Here is a 10238-nt window from a genome sequence, read left to right as displayed (position 1 = left end):
GCCTCAAGGGCAGAGAGAGTGAAAGGAGCATTGGGACCATATTTTTTCACTGCTGCATGGAGATCTTTGATATTTTTAAACTTTGGGGCTTTGTATTTAGAGGAGCATGATTTACTGTCCTCCTCTGAATCAGATTCCTGGTCATCATCCTCCACTTCCTCCTCCTGGCTTTCCTCCTCGGACTCTTCAAGTCCTGCGCTATTTTCAGGGGGGTGCTTATCAGAGTTTGTGTCCTCTGCATCTTTAGGTCTATTCTGTGTATTGCTTCTAAGAATAGGAAAGAGAAGGGATTTCTGTTTCTGTTTTGGTTGGGGAATTTTGTCTTGAGGGAGTGCTATAGGAGTACCTTTTGGGGCAGAGGGAGGAAGCAGTGCCTTCTGCAGGGACGCTTGTAGCGCCGAGAATTCCTTTACCATTTGATGATATTGATTCTGCATATTGACTGTCTTTCTTAATTCAGCCATGCGCTGGGTCAAATCTCTTTGGATTTGGGTAAGGTCCACGAGGGGGGGTAGTAAATAGGGGTGTGGGGAGAAAGCGTGGGATACGAACACTTCTTGAGGGTTGTATGCAGCAGCCTCAACGTCTAAATTGGCTGCGTTCTCGTCAGGGAGCGGGCCGCTTTCGTTTTCGGGGGCAGTATTCATGCCGACTTTCCCCTCGGTAGGGAAGACCGGGAAAGTGAGTGTCTCTTCAGCAGGGTTAGGGAGTGGCGGGTAAATGGACTTGGCGGTAGGGGTAGGGGGAGGAGATTTTACTTCCTCTTTGTCTTGTGAGTTTTCTGCGTGAAGGGAGGAAGCAGAAGCAGCGCGAGAAAGCGGAGCGAGACAGGATTCCGCCTGGACGAGTAACTGGCGGGCACCTTTGTCTCCTGTTGATCCCTCAATAATGTCATTAATTAAGGACCAGAGGGAGAAGGCATTTATGGGAACTGACTCGGGACCTTCTTGTTTCAATCTTTCATTAAGATCTCTCCCTACTTTCTGCCATTTCCCCGGGTGTATTTCTGGACCATTAACAATGAACCAGGGACATACCTTATCTATAAAAATAAAAAACTTTAAAAGGTCTTTTTTCTTTATCCTTATTCCTCTCTCTTTGAAGCTTTGTTTTAAGTCTCTAACAAAAACCTGTTCTTTGGATAGTGGTGATCCCATGATGTCGATAGACGCGAACACTTACCTTAATGGGGTTTTTCGGAGTCCGGAGGAGGGGGCGGGGGCGTCTATCGGGTCCCTGTCCAGCGTTCGAGCCCCCACGCTGGGCGCCAAATGACCTGGCCCGCAGGTCACACAGTCGCCCGGCTAGCTCAGTCGGTAGAGCATGGGACTCTTAATCCCAGGGTCGTGGGTTCGAGCCCCACGTTGGGCGCCAAATGACCTGGCCCGCAGGTCACACAGTCGTGGGTTAGCGAAGCTGGAGAGGTCCGGGGGAGCTAGGCTCGAGGGGAACCTAATGGCTCTAAGGGCCAAGAGGCTCGGGAACGGGATCACGGAGAGGAAGGAGACTAGACGCGCTGCTGGTGAAAAATGTCTCTCTTTATTGTTCCTGGTAAGGGTTTTTATGAGCATGTTATCAGAATGCCACGTCCCCAGAGGGGTGGCTATGCATAGGACGCAGGCCTGCGTCATATCCCAGAAACGAGAGTTAGCCAGGAAATGAGAGCTAAGCGAGAAATGAAAGCTAGCGAAGGGAGGGGGCGTGGGTCAGGCAGAGGGGAGGGGTAAGGCGATTTTCCAGTCTCCGGCAGTCACATACTGACAAAAGCTCAAGGGTCAGGTAGTTGGCTAGGAACATGAACAGGCAGTGAAAATGGACTCAAATTCAGACTCAGACTTTGGAATCTTTTTTTGGTGACAAAGAAGATCGAAACATACAGCTGGAAGAAGTCAACAAAGTCAAAGAGCCTTCATCAAAGCCTCCAAGAAAAATATGAATTGGTCTCAGGCCATGAAAGGGCTCAAAAAGGATTTGGAAAAGCAAGTAAGAGAGGTAGAGGAAAAACTGGGAAGAGAAATGAGAGTGACACAAGAAAATCATGAAAAACAAGTCAATGACTTGCTAGAGAAGACCCAAAAAATACTGAAGAAAATAACACCTTAAAAAAATATGCTAACTCAAATGGCAAAAGAGTTCCAAAAAGCCAATGATACAAATAAGGACAGGCAAAACATTTCCATGTTAGTCATGTTGCAAAAGAAAACACAAGCAAAATACAACAGTAAAGATAAAGAAATTTAAAAACATGTTTTAATCAGCATTCAAAGTTCATCAATTCTCTCTCAGGTTGGATAGGATTTTTCTTAGTGGATCCTCTGGATTTTTTTATTTGGGTTTGTTTTATAACCTGCAACTTTGCTGAAGTTGTAGTTTCAACTGGTTTTTAAATCGATTTTCTAGGGTTTTCTACATGTATCATATTACTAACTGCAAAGAGTGGTTGTTTTGTTTCTTCACTGCCTATTTTTATTTTTTAAGTTTATTGTTCTTGTTTTATTGCCAGAGGCACTAATTTTAATATAATGTTTAATATATTTTAAATTTTTATTTTTCATTTTCATTTTATATTATTTTTAATTTAATTTAATTTTAATTAATATAATATTTTCATTTTAATATAATGTTAAATAAGAGTGGTGATTGTTTTAAGAAAGGCACCATTGATTCTTATACTTTCTAGTTTTTTTTGTATCCATGAATAATTTCATATGGTTATTGTCATTATTGTTATTGATATGGTCGACTATGCTGATAGTTTTCCTGAGAGTGAACCAGTTCTGCATACCTGTCATAAATCTCACCTGGATTGTATGATCTTTGTGGTTTTTCTTCTGTAATCTCCTTGCTATTTTTTTTAAATTTTTTCCATTGATATTGATTAAGGAAGTTAGAATATTTCCTCCTGTGATACATTAAACCTTTCCTTTAAAAATTTGGATGTTCCTCGCTTTCACTTTGGCTTCTTCTGGTCAGTGTAGTTCCAGGCTGCAGTGTAAAGATGGCTACATCTAAGAACCATATCACCCACAACCAATCATGAAAATGGCACAGAAATGGCATCAATAAACCTAGGTCACAGAGATATGAGTCTCTGAAAGGGGCTGCCCACAAGTTTCTCAGAAACATGTGCTCTGCCAAGAAGCACAACAAGAAAGGGCTGAAGTAGAAGAATCAGACCAGCAACGCCAAAGCCATCAAGGCCCTGAGCACCAAGGCCTCCAAGGCCAAGTTCTTCAATCCCAAGATCTACAAGGCCAGTGCCCAGCATTCTGGCCATAAGATAGCCACCAAATGTCCAGGCCCCAGGACTATGAAACCTGACTCTAAGGTTGCCAGAACCACTGACCAAGACTGCTAAGTCCACTGATCCCAAGGCTGCCAAGCCCACTGATCCCAAGGTCACCAATTCTGCCACCAAGGTCAGTAAGCATGATCCCAAGGCTATCAAATCTGGCCCCAAGGTCACCAAATCTGATGCTAAGTCCACCAAGTCTGATTCCAAGGCTGCCAAATCCAATCCCAAGGCAACTGAGTCTAATTCTAAGACCAAAAAGCCCAGTGATTCTATGACTGCTAAGCCTACTGACCCCAAGCCTGCTGAGTCCAAACCCAAAGATGCTGAGGCTAAAACTGCTAGTCCCAAGCCTTCAAAATAGATGCTTCGGGACAGAAAGACTTATTTAAACACTAAACCACCTTTGTTGCTGTTATTGTTGGGTTTTTTCCCCCACTGTATGATCAGTCAGTATTTCACACAAATAAAGGAAATGGTGAGTCATAAGGAAAAAAAAGAATTTGGATGCTGTCATCTGGTACATATAAGTTTTGTATTGATCTTACTTCATTGTCTACAGTTCCTTTTAGCAAGATGTAGTTTCCATTCTTATTCCTTTTAATGAGGTCTATTTTAGCCTTTGCTTTATGTGAAATAATAATTGCTCCTCCTGCCTTTATTTACTTCTTCTGAAGTATATTAGATTTTGTTCCAGCTTCCTATTTTAACTCTGCGTGTGTCTCTCTGTTTCAAGGGTGTTTCTTGTGAAAAAACAAAAACAAAAACATATTCCTGGATTCTGGTTCCTAATGCATTCTGCTATTGCTTCCTTTTTAAGGGTGAGGTCATCCCATTCCCATTCACAATTATGACTACTAACTGTATATTTCCCTCCATCATGTTTTTTATGTTTATCCTTCTGTGTATTTATCCTGTCCCTCCTCTAAAATCTGTTTTTCTTTTCTTTATTTTATCTAAATCAATATTTACATTTATCTTATTTTATCTTCCCCCTCTCATTTCTTTCATCCCTTTCTCTTCTTACTTCCCTGTTAGGTAGGCTAGTTTTTTATGATTGAGTATGTATGTGTGTATGTATTGTTTGTATGTATATGTGTATGTGTATGTATATATGTATGTATGTGTGTATATATAGATATATAGATATTCCCTCTCTGAACTAATTTAGATGGTAGTGAGGTTCAAGTGTTACCTGCTCCCCACCTCCAAACATTTTCCCCTTCACTATAAAAGTTCACCATTGCCCACATCTTTTGTATGCAATAATGTCCACCCTTCTTCTCCTTTCCCCTTTTTCCCAGTGCGTCCCTCTTTCTCATCTATCCATTTTTATATAATCCTGACACAATCATCTCATTCCTGCACTCTTCCTGCAGAATCCTTCTAACTTCCCCAATAATGATTAAGTTCTTAAGAATTACATTTATTATTTTCCCATATAGAAAGGTAAAGAATTTAACTTTACTAAGACCCTTATGATAACTCTTTCATGTTTAGCTTTTTATGCTTCTTTTGAGTCTTATATTTGAAAGTCACATTTTCTATTCAACTCTGGTCCTTTCATCAGGATTGCTTGAAAGTATTCTACTTAATTAAAATCCATTTTTTTCTTGAAGGAATATATTCAGTTTTGCTGGGTAGCTAATTCTTGATTGTAATCGCAGCTCTTTTGCCTTCTGGAATATCATATTCCAAGTCCTCCATTTATTTAATGTTATAGCTGCTAAATCTTGTGTGATCCTGATTGTGGCTCCATGGCATTTGAATAGTTTATTTTTGACTACTTAAATTATTTTCTCATTGACCTGGGAGTTCTGCAATTTGGCTATAATGTTTCTTGGAATTTTCATTTTGGGATCTCTTTCAGGAAGTAATTGGTGGATTCTTTCAATTTCTATTTTACCCTTTGGTTCTAGGATATTGGGGAAGTCTTGCTTTATAATTTCTTGAAATGTGATGTTTAGGCTCTTCCTTTGATTGTGGTTTTCAGGTAATCCAGTAAGTATAAAATTATGTCTCCTTGATCTATTTCCTAATTTGTTTTTTTCTCTATGAAATATTTAAAGTTTTTTCTACTTTTTTATTCTTTTGACTTTGTTTTATTATTTCTCAATGTTTCATGGAGTAATTATCTACCATTTCCCCAATCTTAATTTTTAAGCCATTGTTTTCTTCAGAGAACTTTTGTACCTCTTTTTCTATTTGGCCAATTCTGTTTTTTTAAGGTGTTATTTTCTTGAGTATTTTTTGTGCCTTTTACTAAGCTGTTAATTGTCTTTTCATAAGTTTCTACCTTTGCTTTAATTTCTTTGCCATTTTTATCTATCACTCTTATTTGATTTTGAAAATCATATTAGATCTTCCAAGAATTTATGTTGGTCTTGTTTCCAAGTCACTTTTCCCCCCTTTGAGTCTTAGGTTATAACTGTTTTGACTTCATTGTCTTCTTCTGAGTTTGTGTTTTGATCTTCCCTATCATTACAGTAGCTTTTTGTGGTCAGATTTTCTCATTTTTACACCCTATGCCTTTATTTGGAACTTTATACTAACATTGGGTTCTGTTCTTAGAATGCGGGTTGGAAGAGTACTTTCTCAAGCTTCTGTTTTTTTTTTCCATGATGCTATATTCAGAACTAGCTCTGAGTGTTTGAAAATTTTCAGTGATTCCAAGGTGGTGTGACCTGGGGAGATGTGGTCACTACTGTCCTAGTCTGCATGCTGGTCCTTACCTAGGAAAGGCCCCTGATCCCTGGGATTACAAGTGATGCTAACTGTCACTGATCCCTTAGGACCAGAAGTGAGACTGCCTTTCAAGGTTTCCACTCCCTGACCTTGAACTATGACCCAGAAGTGGCAATGGAGTTGCCAAACATCTTCATGTCCTACATATGGTGCTAGCACAGGGGTCCTTTGTGGGCTTTTTTGGACCAATTCCAGGTCCCCTTATTGTATCTGACCTGGGAACTCCTAAAACTGCTGCTGCTTCTATCACCACTACCAGCTTCCACCACTGGCATTTCAGCCACATGAGCTCCAGGCCATGTCACAGATCTCTTTTTCTGAACTCATAAGTTGTCTTAGGTTTGAGGAATGTCTCACTCTGATCTTTGGTTGACTCTGCCAAGTCAGAATTCAATTTGAACCATTATTTCAAAGTGGTTTGGAGGGGTATGTTGGGAGGGCTTATCGAAGAGACTTCTTTACTCTGGAATCTTTGCTTAGCCCCTGGAAGTCCTCCGTATTTATTTTAAATGAAATGTCTCTATCTACTTCTTCATGTTGGGCTTTGTGGTAATATACAATAATGCTGATGAATTATGTATATTTATTTTATATCCTACTTATGGAAAGTATTCATTTCGATTAAAATTTTAGTTAACTCTCTAGGATCCTCTAAGTAAATAGTTCTAGCTGTATTTAGTTGTATCAAACATGTGGCTTCACTACAAAAATGCAAATATAATATTGAACTCATTTTATAAGTGAAATGTTTATGACTAATGTGGAAATATGATTAATATGATTGTACATGTATAACCTATACCAGATTACTTGCTGCCTTCGGGAGAGGGGAGGAAAGGGAGAGAGGGAGAGAAATTTTGAACTAAAACCTTACTAAATTGAATGTTGAAAACTATTTTACATGTAATTTTAAAATAACAAAATACTAATAAGTGGAAAAAAGAAAGAAAAAGCCACATTACTTTCATTTTAGTGCCTTTTTAAACAACTGTTTTTAGAAATTTAGGTGGCACCAAGTTTAAGAAGATCCTTTATGTTCTGTAATGAATTAAAATAAACTAATTTTTGGTCAAAAAATAAGTGCAATGTTTTGAATAAAAAATATATATTTGTTTCGCTCTTTTGCAGGGTGGTAAGACTATATCTAGAATTCAATGTTTGTTGCTAGACACTAAACCTGGCAGAGTATATTGGCAATCGAATAATTTCAGAGCATGCCACATCAAGATGGAGAGGAAAGACTAAAGTGTGCTGCATGAGTAGTTTAAAAGTATTTAGGCTCAAAACAAAGGTCATGAAAACTGTATTTAAAAAGAATGCTTGCAAGGGTGGGCAATATGACTTATTCTGAGCATTCCATGAGGGAAATGGCTAGAAGTCACATGGAATGGATTTTGGATCATTGTTAAAAAAAATTCAAACACTTGGAGTTATCCCCAAATTCAAGATAATGTTTTCCTAAGTTATTGGAAATAGTAGGAGGCTTAAAAGGAATCCTTGCGTTGGGTAGAATATTTGACTACATGACCCCTGGTGTTCATAGTAACTCTAAGTTTCAAAGATCGTACCCCTGTCCTTCAAATATTGAATATAATTGCTTGACATTAGTATTAGAAAAATTTTCTTTCTCAAAACTCATGGGGAAAAAAATAACTTTTACCTCATAACAGGGAGCAAGCCAAGCCATGCCTTTAAGAAACGGTGAAGTAGAATTGAGAGACAGCATGGAACAATGGATGGACTGCTGACCTTGGAGCTAGAAATACCTAGTTCAAGTTCTGTCTAAGGTATATATTGCCTCTGTGATCCTGGGTAAAACATTTGACATCTTGGTGTTCTGGATACCTCTATAAGTATATAAGTTGTTAGTAAAAAGACTTTCATTGTCAGGACATTCCCTAAACTACCAAAACTACGAGTTGAATTTGATCACCTAATAGCTGAACCATTTTCATTATACCATATGTTTCAAGTTTTCCGCATCCTTTACTGGTTTAGTTTATTAGTGCCTACACAAAAGATTTTGACTTTTGCCTGTGAAATTTCCTTTTATCTACCTTGGTTCCACTATTTCAGCCTATTAATATATTTAAAGAATCTTGATTTTTGCTAACCACTAAAGTCTTCATGTGAAGCCCCATTCTGATAGATGATTGTTACTGAGAGTGACCCTGGGTTTTCGAAGTCATTGTCAATGGAAGACCAGCTCTGACAGGTTCTTCCAAGCTATAAGGGCTTTACCTGTGTCCAATGATGTGTTTTATTCCCATCATCCAAAGACTAGCCTAGCTAAGTTTGGAGAGGCTCACCCATATATTGATTACAGAATGAGATTTTTATTTTTTTCAACACAGATACTCTAGAAGACCTATTTAAACATGAAGAAGTTGTCTGTCAATCAAAGCAGTAACCCATATCAATGAAATCACAGGTGTTTGCAATATGAAATTATAGTAGCTCCAAATAATGTTACTTTTAAAAGAACATACACATACACACACAGATATCTTTAACAATATAATAATATAATTTAATAATATAATAAAATAATAAATATATATGTATGTGTATATATATATATATATATATATATATATATATATATATATATACAAAATCTTTAAAGTCTTTTCCAATAAGTAAAGACTTGGGAATAGAGGTTCTTTTTTTTCTATGTCCTAAAATACTTTGTTGCTAAGTAAGATACATTAAAGCCATACTTAAAATTCAATAAAAATTCTGGCCATAACTTTTAATGCAGCTGACCAGCAAGTTTCTTCTTTTGTATTGTAACATAATTGGAATGATTAATATCGGGAAACAAAAGAATCCCAGTCATACTTCTACTTCAACTGTCATTCTTAATTGGTTTAGCAGAAAAAAAAATATATTTAAATGGTTCTCAGAAATATCTTGTCTTTGCAGTCATCACTTCAAATACAATAATGCAGAAAATGGAACCATAGGGAACTTAAAGCATTAATGCACTTCCATATGCATCTAATATATTATCTCAGAAGAGTTTAGGTCAGTGTAAAAAAAGAACAGATCCCCATATTTAAGCTATGAAGCAATGCTTTAAAAACCTCCAAGGGAAGCTATGGAACAAAGAAAGTGGCATATCAAATATTAACACTTGTTATGCTATATCTATACTAGAATCTTGAGTTATGAATTTCTTTCTGAATCAATAATTCTTAGCCTTTGAAATTTACTATTGAGATTGCAGCTTTTTACCTCAAGTCAATAAAGACATGTGGTTCCATAAATCTTTATGATACTTCTGAAGTGAAATGTTTTCCATTTTTCCCCCAACATAAAAAAGTCTTAAGTATTTTGATGTTTTTTATCAGTAGCAAAATGTCAAGTGAAGGAATCAAATGATTTATATTTCAGTAGACAGCAATGAAGTACTAATGTTCATAAAGAACAGTGGGTTTGGCTCATCATGTAGCTTTCCAACTGCTAGAAAGGGTCTTGGTTAAGTGGACTACAGCTGTTTTACTCCAGATGTCTATTTTCACTTAATGACCATTAGACACAGGCAAGAAAGCAATTAGGAGTTCCCACCTAAGGAAAAAGAGATGGGTAAATCAAACCTTCTGATGACAATCCTTGCAAGACTGTGTAAATCGTATTTTTAATGAATGTTTTCCAAAGAAATTTTTGGAGAGAGAGATTTACTTTTTCTTTGATTCCTCTGGCAAAATTAGTTCAACAATATTTATAAAAACACAAGATCTTCAAGTGTCAATATCTTATAATCCATCTAATCTGAAACCAAGGTTACCATTATAACTAGTATTTTGTACTTTCTTATCTATCATTTCCTCCTCATTCCCACATAGATAGTAAGGGTCAATCAAACAAACAATTATTAAACATCTGCTTTGTAGCAGGCTCAGTTGAAGATAAAAATATAAAAATGAAGCATTCCCTTCCCTCAAGGAGTTTACACTTCATTGGGGGGAAATATGTCTTCATATACATAAATATACATATATATGTATATATGTACATATGTGTGCATGGGTGCCCAACACATATGTGTGTGTATTCAAAATAAATACATGTTGATTTTGGGAAGGGAGGGCACACGTAGCAGGTATTATTAAGAAAGGCATCATGTATAAGGTAGTGGCTGAGCTGAACTTTTAAGAAAGCTAGGAATTCAAAGAGTTTAAGGGAAGAAGAGAATGCC

General features: G+C 37.2%; 1 non-coding gene across 1 annotated transcript; it reads left to right on the top strand.

The window, feature by feature from the left end:
• Positions 1 to 1298: 1298 nt before the first annotated feature.
• Positions 1299 to 1371, top strand: TRNAK-CUU. The gene has a single exon. It is a non-coding gene; the product is annotated as a tRNA-Lys (tRNA).
• The last annotated feature ends 8867 nt before the right edge of the window (positions 1372 to 10238 follow it).

Source organism: Trichosurus vulpecula, chromosome 4 (genome assembly GCF_011100635.1).
Source record: "Trichosurus vulpecula isolate mTriVul1 chromosome 4, mTriVul1.pri, whole genome shotgun sequence".
In the NCBI taxonomy this organism is placed as follows: Eukaryota; Metazoa; Chordata; class Mammalia; order Diprotodontia; family Phalangeridae; genus Trichosurus; species Trichosurus vulpecula.
Note: the sequence above shows the minus strand (reverse complement) of the source record. Positions and strands in the feature narration are given on the sequence as shown.